Below are 18721 nucleotides of genomic sequence, written 5' to 3'. Positions count from 1 at the left end.
CAGCCAGAAGGTTCGATTCCTTCAGGGGCTTCCATGTCGGTATATGAGCGAGTGAACGCTTGTACTCCTATACATGATCTGGGAGTGACGCGGTAAAAATGAATGAATCTATGCGTGTTTTGATATAAAAGATGTGTGCTGTACTATCTGTGAGTGAACGGTTTTACGTCTCTAAATGGGAAAAATGAACGAGTGAATGAATCTTTGCATGTTTTGTTATGAAAATAAATGAGTGAGTGAATGGCTGTATGTCTATATATGAAATAAAGTGAATGAGTGAGTGCATGGTTGCGTTACTTGTTATAAAATATGAATGAGTGAATGAATCTTTGCATGTTTTGATATCAAAATATACAAGTGAGTGAATAATTGTATGTCTTAATATGAAATATAGTGAACGAGTGGTTTTATGTCTATGTGAAATGAATGAGTGAGTGCATGGTTGTATTTCTCGCTGTGAAATATGAATGAATAGATGAAAATTAATGAATGAGTGAATGATTTCATGTCTCTATGGGGAAAATCAATGAGTGAATGAATCCTCGCATGTTTTGATTTAAAACATTAACAAGTGAAAGACTGGTTGTGTAGTGGTCTTGATATGAAATATAGAAAACAAGTGATTGGGTTTTATTTATCGTAAAAATGAATGAGTGAGTGCATGGTTGTATTTCTTGTTATCAAACATGAATGAATAAATAAATAAGTAAATTATGTATGTGTCTCTCTATGAGACAGTGAATGTGTCTATATGGAATATGAAATATGAATGAATGGTTGTATGTGACCGTATGAAATATGAATGAGTAAATGAATCTTTGCATGTTTTGATGTCAAAACAAACAAGTGAGTGAATAATTGTAAGTCTTAATATGAAATATAGTGGAACAAGTGGTTTTATGTCTCTATGTGAAATGAAAGAATGAATGAGTGAGTGCATGGTTGTATTTCTCGCTGTGAAATATGGATGCATGGATGAAAGTTAATGAATGAGTGAATGATTTCATGTCAACAAGTGAAAGACTGGTTGTGTAGTGGTCTTGGTATGAAATATAGAAAACAAGTGATTGGGGTTTTATTTATCGTAAAAATGAATGAGTGAGTGCATAGTTGTATTTCTCGTTATGAAATATGAATGAATGAATAAATCAGTGAATTATGTATGTATGAAAAAAGCGAATGTCTCTATATGGAATATAAAATATGATGGAAAGGTTGGAAATGACAATATGGAATATGAATGAATGAATGAGTGTCTATGTGTTGTGTAACTGAGTTAATGGTCGTATCATTCATATCTCAATATGAATGGGTGAATGAATCTGTGCGTGTTTTGAGATTAAAAATGAACAAATGAGTAATGATTTCATGTCTCTATGGGGAAAATGAATGTGTGAATGAATCCTTGCATGTTTCAATATCAAAAATGAAAAGAAGTGAGTGAATGATCGCGTGTGTCGATATGAAACGAAAAATATGAATGAATGAGTGAATGGTTGTAAGTCTCTATATGACTTGTGAACAAGTGAATAGTTGTGTATTATATGAGCTGTGGGTGAAGGAGTGAATCATGTTTTCATGTCTCTATAGGTAAGAGTGAGAGAGTGAGCGGTTGAATTTCCCACCGTGGCCCAAAGTGCAGGATGAGTTATGGAAAATGAATGAATCAATAAATAAATTACTCTTGCAACGAACGGATGAATTGGAATTTGAATCAGAATTGTGAGATCTGCGGTATTTAATAGCAACAAACATCAGAAGCGTCCTGGACTATCTGTCCGCCGCGGCTCTCCCGACCATTTACCCTCAAATGGTCGGGTTTAGCGGAGCTCTGGGTTCAGATCCCCGCCGGGTCGCCAACTACGGTTGTTTGGAATAAACCTCAATGTGACTGATTGCGCGAATGATCAATTTGTACGTTAATAGTTAGGAGGAGCGTTTCTACATTTTCAAAAAAGCTCTCTTGTGACTTTTGCTTAGCATTTTCGCGAGGGTTTGTTAGCATACTTATGCTAACCCGTACATCAGAAGACTGGAAAGGTGCTGGAAAGACTCTTGGAAAACCGTCATCCCACCCCCGCTCACAAGTTTTACAGTTTTCTGTCTCAGCCTGAGATTTTACAAAGATTGCGAACCATCACGGTCACAATTTACCAGACGACAACTAGATTATTTTCCCACCGAGCAGAGTTTTCACCAGGTCTTTGCAGAGCCTCTACTATTTCAGACCATTGCTTTTCCTGAACGGGACGTCCATCTCTGTTCCCGTTCATCCGTTTCCCCAACAAATACCGTCCTGCTTAGGTTCTCAGTCATCCAGGTCACGGCGTATTTTTGTCAAAATCTTCTTGTCTTGGCATGCTAATTGGCATAACAATCCCCCTTACACCTAATTTCTGCAGATTAACTCTGCCATTTACACAACACATCACCACAACCTAGACCTGCCCCCCCAAAATTGACAGTGATATTTAGAAATTCCCCCGCATTAGAACTGAAGAAGCAAATAAAAAAAAATTCAAGTCCGGTTGCCAAGACAAGAGGATTCCGACAAGAGTATCTGCTGACTGATTCTCTACAAGGTTTTCTGTTTTGTTAGAGCTCATCTATTGGTCGTCTGTTGTGTTACGTCACGGCAAAGACTGAAAGACTTGTGATGATATCAAACACACTTTGTATTGTCGTAAACTTAAACAAGAAAAAAGACTGATTCTAAAGCTGCTCTCCTTATATTTAACGGAGACGACGGGAGCGGGCTGGCAACGCCAGTCAAACTCCTGGTGGGAGCCGACTTTACGTGCCGAAAAACCCTTTGAGTCAAGAGCAGGAAGTGAGGCTTTTTTTTAAAATAGAATAATAAATAATAAATAATAAATAATAATAAATAATAAATAAAAAATAAATAAAAAATGTATATAAATAAAAAAAACTATAATCAAATATAATATATATATATATATATATAATAAATATAAATATACTTATTATATAAAATAATGAAAAAAAAATAATGAAAAAAAAACTGAATGACTAATATAAATAAAATACATTTAATTTTAAAGATTTTTAACCTTTCTTTTTGGCCCGCCGCTAAATGGTTCACAGCCTGACAAACCCAACTCGTACCCTAACCGAGCTACCGGCCTGTGTCGCCATGACGCCGCTGCGTTTTCCGCCTTTGCTAATGAGCGCGTGAGCGAATCCCCGGGAAGCTGCGGCTTGGCTTATTTGCTTGCACTTTTTGGAACGAATAAAACAAAACAAAGCAGGAACAAATTACCATTCCGTTACTTGTCAACAGTATTAGTCTTTTAAATGAATCCTGGCGTACGAATGCCGATTACAGATCTGTATTAATGTTTCTGTGTGTGTGTGTCTCACGGCTTTGGAATAAGTTTGATTATCCTAATTACGGCCCCGCAGCTCCGGGAGGGTAATGTTCCCTTGCGTTGGGAAGCGACAACAGATGTGCGACGTTCCTCCCTCATATCTCATGTCTTATACAGTGATCTGCTCGATAGATTTGTGATTTATCTACGACGAGGCGGAGAAAACACTTCTCCCCTCTGACATTCACACCCGCCACACTCGTACTGAACATGCGCCGCCGTCGCCGCCGCGCGCGACACTATGCCGTCTGTTCACAATTCCCAGCTCTGACATTTTGCTTCGCATTTTTACGAATTCCGGAGATAATTCTCACTCCCACCCCCACCTCCCCGCCCGCCCGGGGACGCGGCAAGGTGACAGCATCCATCACCCGTCAGCCATCACATCATCTGCCGACTGCCGTCTCGGAACATGGAGTCTTGAAAAAAAAAAAAAAAGTCACTTTTTATTTCAAGGGATTGGCAATGAAACCCGTATGTGTGTGTCAGCGTATTTGCATCCACACACTCCCTGCCTTTACCGCGCTCGTGCCGCATCTTTGACCGAGTTCCCCGTCTTCTGTCGCATTATCGTGGAGCCGTGAGGTCGAGCGGCAAAAGGAAAAGATCTGTGAAACCGACGATGGTGACAGACCGCGGATTTTAAGATAAATGCGTTAGTTATAAGAGCGTAATTAGTATTTATTGCTGTATTTATTTTTTCTTTCTCTGGTCGGCATAAAGTTCGCTGCTTGGATCTACAGGGATCCAAATGTATGAAGTCTCTTCCAACCGATTGATATTGTATCGGGAAAAAACCTCCTCGCTATTATTCCACACCGACATCCCAGAGCGGTCGACAAAACGGCTTGTCAATGACGACCGACCCGGCAGCTACGAGCCTTCCCGATTGGCCGTTGCACATCTGTTACTACGTCAGGCTCTGATTGGACGCCGATGCTCACGGCGTTCCCAGATTCAATCGTATCCTTCTGTAGAATTTGTTGCAAATCGGCCTGCGAGCAGATATTGTGAATTCTGAATCCTCGTGCGAACGGGTCTCGGTGCACGAAAGCACAAATAAACTTTCCGCTACTTTGCATTGCTTGCAAAATTCAGCTTTGTTTTCTCCTGTTATAACGCTTTTTTGTGCTTTTTTTGCAAGCTAGACGGCATTATGGCTCCCAAAAAAAGTAAAGAGAGCAAGTGATGGGGGCGTTAAGAAGTAGATATATAGCATATATATATATATATATATATATAGTATATAGCTAAACCTGAGCGCACCAAATACTACAACATGGCTAAGTCAACCTTCTGCACGATCCTGAAAAACAATCATGCGCTAAAGACGGCTAATGTGGCTAAAGGGGCGGCTACAGTAACATAGCAAAGGTCTCGAGTCTTAGAAAAAGCAGTTAGTTTGGATGAATGACGGCTTGCTGGAGATAGCGTGAGCATTAGCGTGGGTTTACTTTTGCTGATTTAGTACACGTGCTGGCGAGAAGAGAAAACACGAGAAACACAGAAATAATTAAGGTTATCTTTGATTCTTTTCTAACGGATGAATGGGTTAACATTGATTTCAATGAGAAACCGATTTGGTTCGCGAACGGAGTCAAAGAACGAATCAAATCCGTAAGCCGGGGTTCCGCTGTATTCGCACGCATTAAACGGGAATCCGGGGAAAGTTGGTCTCCCTTTAACTGTGAATGACTTCCATGGGTGTAAAAAGTACGCAATTTATTTACAGAGCCGAGCAATCGATGGGTGCTGATTAATTTACCTGTTGTCAACCGATCGATTAATCAATTAGCCTTTGTAGCCGTGACACGGACGTCGGTTTCAGGAGAGTGAGCTTAACCGGACCTGTCAGCCGGTCAGTAAATGTTTGATATATTTAATTATTTTCCTCCCGGCGGCCGGAGGGGCGCAGCATGTCCGCCGACCGATCGAGCGACCAGAGGCAGATGAAACATCGGTAACAAAACTAAAACACCTTTTAGAGCGGATTTAACCAGAAATTCCACCCCACTGTGGTACGACACTGTTCTCAAGCCGGGGAACTCTACAAAAAATACATCCCGTTTGATGGGTGAACTCCACGACTACCCCTCTTCCACCCTCTTGCACGTACCGTTGGCGCACCTCTCAACGTTTCCCCATCTTATCGCGAACCGACGTTCGGCCTGATTTCCGGGCGAAGGACTCAGACGAGTCGCCCATAAATGGCCTTCGCCTTGCTTTTTCCTGCCGGGTATTAATTGTACCGCAAGCAAAGTGGTACGGTCCGAAATGGAGAAAGTTCCCTTGGCTTCCCTTTTTCGCCGAACCTGGAGTTTCACGCCTACGTCAACATCTGCATCGATATCTAAACCAAACCTGAATAAAAGCTTGTTGTGAGTTTGTCGTAGTGGAACTGGGCAGACGGGCTAGCGGTTCTTAGCTTTAACGTCCCGTCGGTGGCAAAAGCGTGCCGGCAAGGGAAAAAAGGGAGGATTTGTGGCATTCCGGGCTTAATTATAGAGAAAACACCAGGAACTACACAACCCTGAATTTAAAATGAATTAACATGACATATAACATTATTTTTTTTTTGCCTTTATGCTATGTATAAACAAAATATACGTTGCATATTTTTGAAATGAAAACGAAATGACATTCCTATGTGCAACAAAACATTTTGGACTCCGAAAAAAAGACTTTTAAGTAAGTGTATTTGAGTCCTTGTATTTATGAGGAAAAAAAAGCTGAACCTAAATGATCCACCGGCAGCAAAACAAAAATGCCATCCTCTCTCTGTGTGCTGTCATCTTTTACTGGCGCCTGCAGAAAGAGCGACAAAAATATTTTAACATGTTTTATTTAGATGTTACAAAATTACGTTTTAAAAATGATCAAACTAAAATAAAATACATTTTAGTAAGATACTCAGAGGGATCAGAGAGTCATGGGTCGCCAGCCCCCGGGCCAGTCCAACGTGTTGCGCTTCATGGGGGTGTCGGACACGGCCCTGATCAAACCGCTCTGTTCATTCTCTTATACATCATCAAAATGTGTTACATTTTCATATCCTTGTTGTCAGCCTGCTGTTTAAGTATTATTGAAATGTCCATTTAATACTTCATAGCCTTTTATATCATCGTTTTTTGATTATGTGATCCCCCCCGTCATGTGGTAATGGTACTGACTGCCTCCTATATATGTGTCAGTCTAGCCCAGACCTGGGCATTTTCCTCCCGCCCTCCAAACTATTTTCTTTGAATATTTTAATAAGTATTTTCATTCAGTGTTGAATTTCGAAACTTCTATTTTTTCATCATTTTTTCATTTTGTATGGATGATTACAAATTGATTACATATGATTACATTACAAAATAATGTCGATATATTTGTTTCACTCATGATTTTAAAGTTGAAATAAAATGCCAAAAAATGTAAATATTTAAATTGTAATTTTCATTTTGTTCAAATTACACGTTACCTAGTTGGCCCGCGCATAAAAATTAAATAAGAAATGTGGCCCGCCAGTCAAAATAATTACCCAGCCTCGGTCTCGTCGGAGAGAGACGGTTTGCTTTGATTTTTCCGAGTACGTTTGTCAATGCTACTATTTGTTCTCTGCTTTCATTAGAGAGCAACTTAGTCCTTTATTTTTATTTCTTGCTAACCTTCAATTGTTGGCAAGTTTTTTTTGGGGGTGGCGATATGGTGAAAGTAAGATCTAGGTTTCTGGTAATAAAACATTTTACAATAATCTCTTCCCTGCCTGTGCATTTTTGGCCTAGCGGTGCCCGCTCTCCCATCCCGTCACATTTTTATTTTCCACAACTTTCAACTGAAAATGAAAAATGGCGTTTCTTCACTGATGCCTCCCCCCTAAAATAGACGCTTCGGCAGGTTCGTGGAAAAAAGACGAGAAAGGGGTACCTACTGCGTCGGTATCTGACGCGGGCTTCGGGAGTGAGAACGCGTCGCAGACGAAAACATAAATAGCTTTTTCTTCATCCCGACGCGACGGGAGTCACGGCTGAGGAAGCCCAGGTGCGTTTCCTCCGAGGCCCTCAGCTGCCGACATCCAACCCGTAATCTGCATACAATAATATCCACTCGACGGTAACGCCGCGCGCCAGAGAAGGGCTCGGATTAAATTACAGCTCCAGACACAGACCGCCGCCATCAATCTTTCGAGAAAACCTTTTCCAGTTGAGAGCCTCGCTGCGGAGATCCTCCACCCTCCGCCCCCGTCGGATCAGCTGACGCCGACGCAAATCACTCAGCGCTTGAAGGCGCATTTGAATCATTCACATCTGTCAGTTAAGCAAAAAATATGTATTTTTTGGGGGGGGCGCTTTTTGTATTTTAAACACTGAAATACAGAACTCGCGGGGCAATCGCTTTGGTGACCTTTGGGGAAAAAAAACAAAAAAACAAAGCCCCTCCTCCTCCACAGACGACCCTCTAAACATGACATATTTTTAGCGTTTAGCCGTAGCTCTTCCGCGGAGGTCGGGAACAATCGCTCGCCGCGGAGGAGTTAACCTCGAAAATAATTACCCAAGTCAGCGGGTGCCACTATCTCTGTGATTGGTTGAGTGCTCAGGCAAAAGCTATTAAGATTTTCTCTCCGCCCCCCCCCCCTCAACCCACGGCAAAATTTCAATTAAAAGCTGTGCATAATGGCGAGCCTATCTTTAAACGATAGACCCCTGGAAGTATGAGGACCCATTGTTGTGTCTTCATCAACAGTCCAATTAGAGTTATCTTCCGAGATAAAAAAAGGGGTAATACCACAAAAGCACCTAATCCTCCTCCTCCAAAGTAACTCTGGCCTTTCATCCCATAATTTCATTACAGGGAGATTGTAATTCATCATTGAGAGTGATGAATAAGCGATGGTGAGCGTCAGTGAGCGCTGGATAAATACCCCCTTTCCTCCGGCCCTAATGCCTTTGTGCTCGAAAATATTTCATGAATATGGATCGGGAACGCGGGTTGAAAACAACGGGATGTTTTTCTGTGACGGAGGGAGTCGGGGTTGCGGGGGGAGATTAACAAACAACGGATACGACCGATTCATATTTCAAATAAACTTGAATTGAATAGGAACATAATCCCATCTTTAAATAGGGTGAGTCTTATCCCACCCCGAAACGGCGGAAATGGCACGTCGCCGCGGACGTGACTTCGGCTCCCGGTGACGTTAATTACGAGCCAGCTGTCAAAAACCTGCAGAAATATACCTGAAGAACACACACACACACACACACACACACACACACACACACACACACGCACACACTAGTGCGGCATCGTTATTTTCAACTCAGGCGGTGCAAAAAAAAAATAGCAATTTGTGCGTAAGAAAGGAGAGAATGGTGCTGCTGTGGGAGGCAGAATGCCACGTCTCGATATTACGTCTGCGTGTGTTTACGCTCCCGGATGCAGCGTGTGGATATTTATACCCGTGTCTGACTCCGCCGCCGTGTTTTCGGTGCGTGCCACGTCGCGGCGCGAGGAGCCAGGCTATTTGTGGCCGGCGTGAGTCATTCGAGCGGCGACCCTTAAAACGGACTAAAATTATTTGGAATAGATTAAAAAAAAAAACAAAAAAAGAAACTGTTGCCAATTCGTACGCAGCAGATGTCCAACTTACACACACACACACACACACACACACAGCGGACTAAGGGTGTGTGTTATCAGCCGTGACACATGCTGTTTATTTGTTGTCTCCAGTAATGTGTCACACCACACTCTATTCATCTGTCATGATTTTCCCTCTGGCAAATGTTGTTTTTTGTGCATTTCTAAGTTTGCATGTGCGTTTTCTGCGGAGAAACCGGCACCGGTGCTTATCGCTCGCTCCGATTGGAGTGAATTCCTAATTAAATCCGGAATTTTAACTTTATTTAAATCAATGTCCACCTCCCGGCAGCTCCCGGATCAGCTCCCGACCTCCGTTCATCCCTTTTCCCATCGGGAGCAGCGGTTTACAGCGGGTGACTCTGTTAAGCCGCGCGGATTTAGCCTCCGAAGCCGACCGGCGACAGGTTAACCCGCGAGGCTCCCGCGACCTTTGACCCTTCGTTGCGGCGACACCCCGGAATGGGGCTCCGTCTCCTCCGGAGCCTCGAAATACAATCGGTCCACGGCTGAAATCGAATAACCCGGGACGGACGTGTTCCCGGCAGGCGTGGGCTTGAGCCCGACCGCTGCGGTTTTTATGAAGCTGATTGGATCGGGCGAAAAGGCCGCCTCCCACCAGCAGAGCCATTATCTCCCAATCAACAGTCAGGAACACTTAAGGTCAAAATGAAAAACCGAATCGCCATTCGCGGTATTTCATTTCAGAGGCACGGCTCACTCCTTCACCTTCTTTCCACGTGCAATTATGGAAGGACTGCATTTCCTCCTTGGAGGGATGTTATTCAATCATGCATTATCCGCAGCGCTAACCGTGCAGCGGGAGATGCGGCGGAGGGGGCGGAGCCTATCCCGGCTGTCAATCACAGGGCCACATATGGAGACGTCCAATCATTTACTCGCTTTTATAGATCATAAGAAGAGGATTCACGCGTCTTGGCAATTTTGGATCGGCAAAATTTCTGTATGTTTTTGGAGGGAACCCCGGCAGATACGAGGAGAACACGCAGAAATGTTTATTTCACGTCCATTTCTACCGTATTTTTGTAGAGCACAACTTAACTCGTACATTTCTACCACCTGTCTACATCAACTGCCGTCATTCCCGGACTATAAACCGCTGCTTTTTTCACACGCTTTGAAGACTGCGGCTTAAATAATGATGCGGCTAATTTACGAAACTGCACCTTTATGTGAACTTTCTAGAATAATGCTGAATATTACAGCCGTTGTCCCGTCACCGGCCATCGGTGTCAACTTCACCGATCCTTGTCGGTATTTCTCAGAAGTTGAACTCTTTGTGTTCCTTCTTTATCTCTTTTTTATCTCTTTTTTTTGGGCTAACGAGCTTCACGGCGCCAAAAACATTCGGCCTCCTCACATCGGACCGATGAAATGGCCGTGAAATTCTCAATTTCGACGCCGAAGGTAGCGATTAGCTGGAGTAGCAAAAAGCGGGGATGGAAAGTGGATAGACTTTTCCTCGTGTTATTCATTGTTAATCTCTTTCATCGGCCGTGTCACAGGCACTGTTTGGAAAAAAAAGCATTTCCGGTACATATCGATATGTATTTCATTAAAATTAAATTAAAATGAATAAATTAAAAGGTAAATATCGCGTGTTACAACGTGGACACCTGTGGCTTACAGACAAGTGCAGCCTATATTTGCACACATATATTTATGTCGTTATTTTTATCGGCTTATATTCACGTGCGCTCAATAGTAAATGAGGTTATATGTCATTTTTTGCGCTTCCTGACGCTGAACTTCCTTGTAAATGTCCGTCGACAATAAAGTTGAATCTGATCTTCTCGCTGTTTAGATCAAAACCTAATTCGCGGTGGTTTCGCGTGCCGCTCCACGTGCACGAAGGACAATCAAATCCAGTGCGCTGATAATAATAAACCTCAAAACACGGGGTGATTAGAAGGGAAAATAACTTTTGCAATAGCTTCATTGCCAGGGTAAACATTAGATTCGACGCCGGCGGGTAACGTCCAATCCAAACAAACCCCGGGCTTCTCCGAGGAGGTGCCAGCGAGAGGACCACCCTGGTCTTGGTAGGAGGAGGAGGAGGAGGAGGAGGAGGAGGTCCAGGAGGAGGAGAGGGGAACTGCCTTTCCCTGCAGGCTCAGCACTGATAGGACGCCATTAACGGCTTGTTGGAAAACCTAAAGTGAATTTGCTTCATTCTTTAATTGCCATCAGCTATTTGGGCCTCGGGTATGTTTATGGGAAGTGGCTGTTGCATGTGTGTGTGTGTGTGTGTGTGAGGGGTGAACGCCACGGTAATTAGATCCTCCAATAAAAATCATTTTGTGAAAGTATTTGTAATCAGTCTCAGAGTTAACTGATGGAGTGGGTAGAATCCTAAATGAACGGAGCGCTCCGGGGCTCCATCGAAGTGCCTGTTCTTTACAGTTCACACACACACACACACACACACACACTTCCTCCTGGATACAAGGTTCGGAAAAACCTGCACCAAAATCAACAGCAAATTAGCTCCGACCGAGCTACACTTTTGTGACCCGCTGGTTTTTGTGTCGGCGACGTCGAGCACGTCGTTCCTTGAGGACGTTTGAAGGAACGTCACAGAGTTTCTGTCTCCGTCTGACTCGGAGGGGATCGGAAAGCGTGTCGCAGTTCTTGGGTGTGTTACATTCTGCACAATAACAAATCACTGGCCTGCTGAAGCCCATGATACCAGAAATACTGGTACTTTTTAAATACATTATAATTAATCTTCTGGAGAAAGACTTCTTATGCTGCTTAAAGGTCATCGGTTGCTCTCATCTTTACTTCGCCTCACAGAAGAAGGAAAAGATCACGTCCACGGAGGTTCAAAATGTACCGCTTTCTTGCAAAATAGGTTTTGGCTACCGCGCTTTACCGGCTAATGACATCTAGTATTTTGAGTGAACGTTATTGATCATTATTTTCACGATAAACTGTTGATTTTTTTAAACTCCAAGTTGAAAATCCACCATTGGAGACGAAAAGACAATGCAACGCTAACGTCCGATGCCTCACGATCCGGCCCGTGCGGCATATGTCACCTGGGCTGGAAGCTCCTTAGCTTCAACGACTCAAAAATGGAAATATAAGCCCAAAAGATGCTAAAGCTCGCCAACTGCTGGAAAGCTAACTCTGGCCTTGCTAGCCCGCAGTTAGCCGGCTGGCAATCAGATCTTGGAAGACATCAGGGGTAATTTGGATCACTGCAGTCAGAGACGCGAGCGCAGCTGCAGGACCGACCCACCTGTCCATCCATCCATCCATCCATCCATCCATCCGTCCATCCATCCATCCATCCGTCCATCCATCCATCCATCCATCCCTTCCTGTCTTTCTAGATGCTGTGGATTTGATCCCACGTATCTCCAGTCTTTCACCAACGTTCTTCCCCAATTTCCCCCAATCCGTCCGTCGGCGTGGATCATTTGGCTCCGCAGATCCATTCCGCCGCCTTCATTTTTTCTTTCTTCCGCAGCTTCGCAGAGGCCGAGCCAATCGCGATTCCACTTGTCTCATTAGCGGCGGGTTTGATACATCGACCGGCGGAGGGACGGCAACGCCCGAGGCCACTGCCGTGCTTTTGTAAACACGAGACGGTGTCCAAAATGGAAGAATCGGTTACCGCGTCCATCCTGCACAACACTTTCAAATAAAAAAAAAAAAAAAGAAAAAAGAAAGATTTGAGGCGAGCGGCATGTAAATATAGAATTTACTGCACGGCAGAGGCTTTTATGGTCAGTCTGCTCCCGGCTTTGGTCAGACTTTGTGGAGGATGATTGAATTTATAAGCTCTATATGTCGTGATAAAGCGCCCGGGCTGAGAAAACAGCCCTTCTCTCTGCGGCAAAACAAATAAGTATTATTTGTCTTTGTCTTTTCAAACCCCCCCCCCTCTGCTGCAAATAGGCTGAGGAAAATGTGAGGTGGGGAGGGAAAAAAAAAAAAAAAATGTAATGCTCCTGTCAGTCACAGCACCTTTGCTTTGCGACCGGATGATGAATGTTGCATTGAGACGGGCGCTGCCAGCGTTCCTGACCTCTCCGACACGTCACGAGTCCAGCACACGTGTATCCGTCAAATCGCTGACAGGCCTCAGCTACCTCCGGGAGAGAAACCTCATCCGCCGTGTTTGTTGTTTAACAGAAGCGGGATGGGAGACTAGAGCGGCGGCGGCGGCGGCGGCGGTGGCGGCTGGATACGTTTTAATGACGGGACATCCATTCCCTCTCTTTTCATAACGGTAAAACAGGAACGGTGGTGCAACTTTCCTTTCCTGTTCCCTCCTTGCGTCACCTCGACAACCCCTCTGGGATGGGGAGGTGCGGTTAAATCTTGCAAAAAAAAAAAAAAAAAAACGCCGCCGTTTTTTTTTTTTTTTAGCCGCGGAACTGCGACGGAAAAAAAAAAAAAAAAAAAAAAAGGACTTTATCTGGGTGTTTCATCTCCAAAGCGCAGCTTTACGCGTTTTTCATGGTGGCGCGTGTGAAGCGAGATAAATCCCAAATCTCCCACAGGTGTTTTCCAGGCAACTGATGAATCAGCAAACCGCAGCGAGTGTGACGGCAGCCGGCGACGGGGACGATCCCGGCGGAGGAAACCTCGCCAAGACGGAAGACTCCGACGTAGGAAACCAGACTTAAACGACCGCACATTATGGCGGCGCCGGAGATGCAAAGACGGAACCGGGAGGCTGACGAATCTCAACTTGTAACCTCTATTTTTGCTTTTTTTTTTTTAAACAAAACCGACTGAGTCTAAAAGTTTTCCAAACTCCCCGCGATTCTTTAGCGTCGATCATCTTGCAGCTCCCGCCTTCCAGCTATCGCTCCAGGAAACGCTCATCATCACCCATTAAGCAGAGAAATATCCATAAAATATATATACTGCTCAAAAAAATAAAGGGAACACTTGAACAACACAATGTAACTCCAAGTCAATCACACTTCTGTGAAATCATAGTGTCCACTCAGGAAGCAACACACATTCATTTTGACTTGTTTTAAGGACATTACATCAAAGTTGGATCAGCCGGGAGTTTGTTTTTACACTTTAATTTTGAGTGTGATTCCTAATCCAGACCTCCGTGGGTTGATACAATTGATTTCCATTGATCATTTTTGTGTGATTTTGTTGTCAGCACATTCAACTGTGTAAAGAGCAAAGTATTTCATAAGAATATCTCATTCATTTAGATCTAGGATGTGTTTTTTAAGTGTTCCCTTTATTTTTTTGAGCAGTGTATATTTACTAATGAGTTTCACATCCATAATCGAATACATGGTTCCGGGACGGAACGCTTGAATTTCCGTGATTGAATGCTTGAATTTTCCGTGATTCCGGGACGTTGATCGATGCGGTGAATATTTTAGGAAGCACATCTTTTGGGCGGTCAGCCGGCCATTTTTAAACAGAAGGATCATCGTCCCCGAATCAGAGCCGCCGCAATTTTACGATCAAAATAGCCCCCGATTTATTATTTAACTTCCTCAGAAGCCCGATTAAACATTTATATCCACCCGGCGAGGGAATACGTCATTGTTAATTCTGCCTGTCAAGCTCAGCGGCTCGGGAGCGATAGTACATCATGCTACGTGTGTTTAGCAGACGGGTTCGTTTTAATTGCGGCGAAGTTAACGCAACCGATGCGTTTATCTTTTTTCACAGGAGCCGACACTGTCGGAAGACGTTTAGGAAAAAGAAAAAAAAGTTTATGTCTGGCCTTTGTGTTGCTTCTTCTCGCGGCAGAAAATAAGTCTGCTCTCTTGGCAGAGGGTCTAGCCGAGGTCGCCTCTCCCGGCTGCGTCTGTCTAAACTCCTGATTTGTGTTTTTTTTTTTTGTTTTTTTTTTTTTTCCCGAGAAGAGACGCTTCGGCCGTTTCCCAGAGGCCGGCCTCGGGGATACGACCGCCGCGGGTGCACGTGCGCGCGCACGCCTGAGCGCCACCGGCGGTGACAGGCAGAGATGACTGAATTTGAACTGGGAACGCCGTCGCCGTACAAAGGGTGTCTGACAGCTTCACCGAGACCCCCCAACCCCCCAACCCCCCCGTCATATCACGGTTGGTTCGTTCCGTGACACACATCTGACTGCACACTCGGATTTATTGCAAACACTTGCAGCAGGGATTCTGTCTTTTTTTTCGCTCCTAGCAGAGATTAAGCGAAGACGGCAGCCGTTCCTATGCCTGGCTGTGCAATAGTTTCCTAAACGTTTAGCCAAATGCTATCGTGCTAATCATCAAACATGCTAAGATGCTCGTGTTAAATGTACTCCGTTTGTGTACAATCGTATTTTTTTCAACCTGTTTCCGTACCGCACACCAGCTCTAAGAATCAGTACGTTATTTACAAGTTGGTCCAAAACGAGATAAACACTTTTGGGCCAAAATCGCTGCAACTTCTAAAGTTACAGCTGGATTTCAGTGATTTTGACAAATATTGTGTAGAATCACATTCTACTCAACGTATTTCAGCACCATACACCACCCCTTAATAATTCTTGAGTATTCACCCATTCATGCAAGCCACTAACCAAGCCATAATCTGTCTGGCTGCGGCTAACCTTCATTCCTCGCCTTTCCAGAGCATACCGCCACCTCCCCTGAATGTTGCTCTAGCCACTCTCTGCTCTCACTACAGATCACGATGTCATCTGCAAACATCATGGTCCATGGAGATTCCTGTCCAACCTGATCGCCATGGCGAACGAGAAGGGGCTCGGGGCACCGGCTTGAACGCCTCTGTCACACCTATGTCACTCCTCACCACCATTTCACCAGTCTAACATCCTTCTCTGCAACTCCATACTGCCCCATACAACCGTTGACTCTTGGCACCCTGTTGAATGCTTTTGTGAAATCTGCAAAGGCCCAGTGCAGCTTCCCCTGACCCACACTGAATTACTCAATCAACATTCTCAAAACAAACACTGCAGTACCGGAGTACTCTGTCTTGTCAAATACTGCTTAATCTTTCTTGCCATGAAACCATACGGATCACAGTGTTATCTGCAAACAATTGTGTTACACGGAAATTTCCGTCTAACCTCAACTGTCAGCCTGTCCATCATCTCTGCAAACAAGAGGGATCTTGATGGGACCCCTGATGTAGTCAGGAACCTACAGCACATCTCACCACTGAGACCACCGTCTCACAGCTGGCATACATGTCTTGCCCCGGTCTAACATACCTCTTGTCCAGGTGGCCCAAATGTTAGTGATTCTGTGAAATAGCCTATTATTTGGTGGTGAAATAACACTATCACATATTTTTCATCTGTGACAGAGTGTATATACCAGGGGTCCCCAAGCTTTTTCCTGCAAGGGCCGAATAACTTTCCTTCTCTGTCGGGGGGCCGGGCCAGTTTGTAACAAAAAATGTGACGATCGCAGAGGTGTCTAAATGTAAACTTTTTTTTTTTTTTTCCTGAAAGGCACACATAATCAAAAATTAACCCTACTGGGATCTTGACAGGAACAAAAAAATCAGAAAATAAATAATAACATTATTAATGAAAAATGTCTTTGTCTCATCTCTTGACAGATGAGACAAACAGCCTTGGAACACTGCAGGTTAAATACCCTGCATTCTGAATCTATATTTCTCTCACCTAATATTTTCACCATAATTCCCTGTTATTTGACGGAGGTATGTTCAGGTTTTCTTTTTTTTTTGGGGGGGGGCAGGGGCGGATAAGGCACAGACTGCAGAAGGGCGGAATAGAATGTTATGATCTATGCATGTACAAGTCACGATTACATGGCCAGAATAAAAAATAAATCATAATACATCTCTGGTACTTTTCAGGGGCCGGGCAAAATGTGGAGGCAGGCCGTTTCCGGCCCCCGGGCCGTAGTTTGGGGACCACTGGTATATACTCTCATACTGGCCCTTTCTGTCTGTCCACACACAGGAACAACAAGAGAAAGGCTCCATCAGGTACTGCACTTGGTGTTGGGTGAAGTGGGTAACTTTGACGGCACAGTCATTATTTCCAATTGTGAGTTTTGACAGAACGCTGGCTAGCAGTAGCTTGGATGGCTGGGCGGGCGGGGTAATGGCTGCAGAGAGTGTTTCTTTTTTACCTAGACATTATGTCGCATGCATCGGCAGACAGACCAGGAGCCGGGCTGAAGTGTTCGGAGCGATTTCATTTATTTAATTTCACAACGGGAACACCTAGTCACAGCCGGCTCGCGCCGACGAGGACGAGACGGGAGGAAGGGCGCGAGCACGCACGGGAGGTAAAATTAATCCCGCCGGGAAAAACAACACGCAGACGTCGAAATAATCGGCGCTATTATGTTTTACTGTTCTGTCCTCACAGGACGTGAGAGTGACTGAGCGATGCTTATCTTGCCAGACAGACACCAAACAGTAGATGAATCTCTCTGTTGTTTACGTCTACCTTCATTGAACCATGCATTTTCATCTTGTAAAGCGAAAAGTAAACATTACTTCATCCTTAAAGTGGCATGAATATAATCCATATAATCTGTCCATGAAAAGCTGTATGCAACACTTTGCATGAAACCCCTCCAAACACATGACAGTGCACTCCAGTGTGCTAGTGTTAGCATGAAATGCTAACAGCGAATGCAAAAAATGCATATGAATTCAGTGAGCAAACAAAGCAATGCTAATACCCATAGAAAAGAACAGACATTAGCGTCCTGCAGAGACTTTTCAGGCGTGCTCGACAATGTACGCCGACGCTAGGTGGCGCCAAAGATGCCGTGACTACATTTTCAAATTAAATCCGTGCCAGCACATGAACTGTTTGTGTTGAAAAAAACCCAAAAAAAACGTATTTCGCAGATGTTGATCTGAGGGGCTCTGGTTTAATTTCCTCACAACGGGTGCGTCTGAAAACACATTCTGCAAATTGCGGGATCACGGAATGGCAATTCCTGCTTTTCCATGTCCAAGTACATACATCGGCGGTCGAGATCCAAATCTATTAAAAGGTGCACGGCCCCTCCCACCTTCATTCCTCGTCTCCCGTGAGTATAAATAGACGAAACACCAAAGATCCGTCCCGACACCCACCGTCTGTTAGCAGTCTGAAAATGTCTTGGATAAGAGAAAAGTGTGAGGTTGATAAAAGACGGTGTAAAGAAACTTGGACTTCGCCGTGCACGTGTTGCATTCCCAAAGATGCTGGAAAAGATTTACGGCTGAAGCCCACGCCCGCCCACAACGCGGTGATTATCAACATATCGGATTGAGATTATTCTCCTTACTGTTATTCTCCGTGTTAAAACCCGACAAAAGACGAAAGCAAGAGTACAATGAAACCTCGGCTTTTTACGTTTGCTTGTAAAAAAGATAATAATTTCCCTGATTAAAATCAAACGAAATGCTATTAATTCATTCCAGCTGTTTGGTTTTGTTTCGTGATTTTCAATAAAGAAAATATACTTAATAGATAACAAATACTGCATAAAATATGACATAATAAAAGAGAATGTAAAAAGATAAACTGGTTATATTAAGTGTATTTCCCTTTGAGAACTTTTTCATTTAGTGCTCTACTTCTTAACTAACACTTCCTCGCTACAAACTGAATGCTACATTGCGTTGCTAAATGTAACTAGCATCCTTTGATACACTTTGTAGCTAATTTAGCGACGGAGTGAATGGCGCGCCTCTTTTTAGAACAATCAAACAACCGGCTATAATTACTC

The sequence above is a fragment of the Fistularia commersonii genome, chromosome 3 (assembly GCF_037954325.1).
Source record: "Fistularia commersonii isolate RoL2024-O1a breed Wild chromosome 3, RoL_Fcom_v1.0, whole genome shotgun sequence".
NCBI lineage: Eukaryota > Metazoa > Chordata > Actinopteri > Syngnathiformes > Fistulariidae > Fistularia > Fistularia commersonii.
This window is presented reverse-complemented; position numbering follows the sequence as displayed.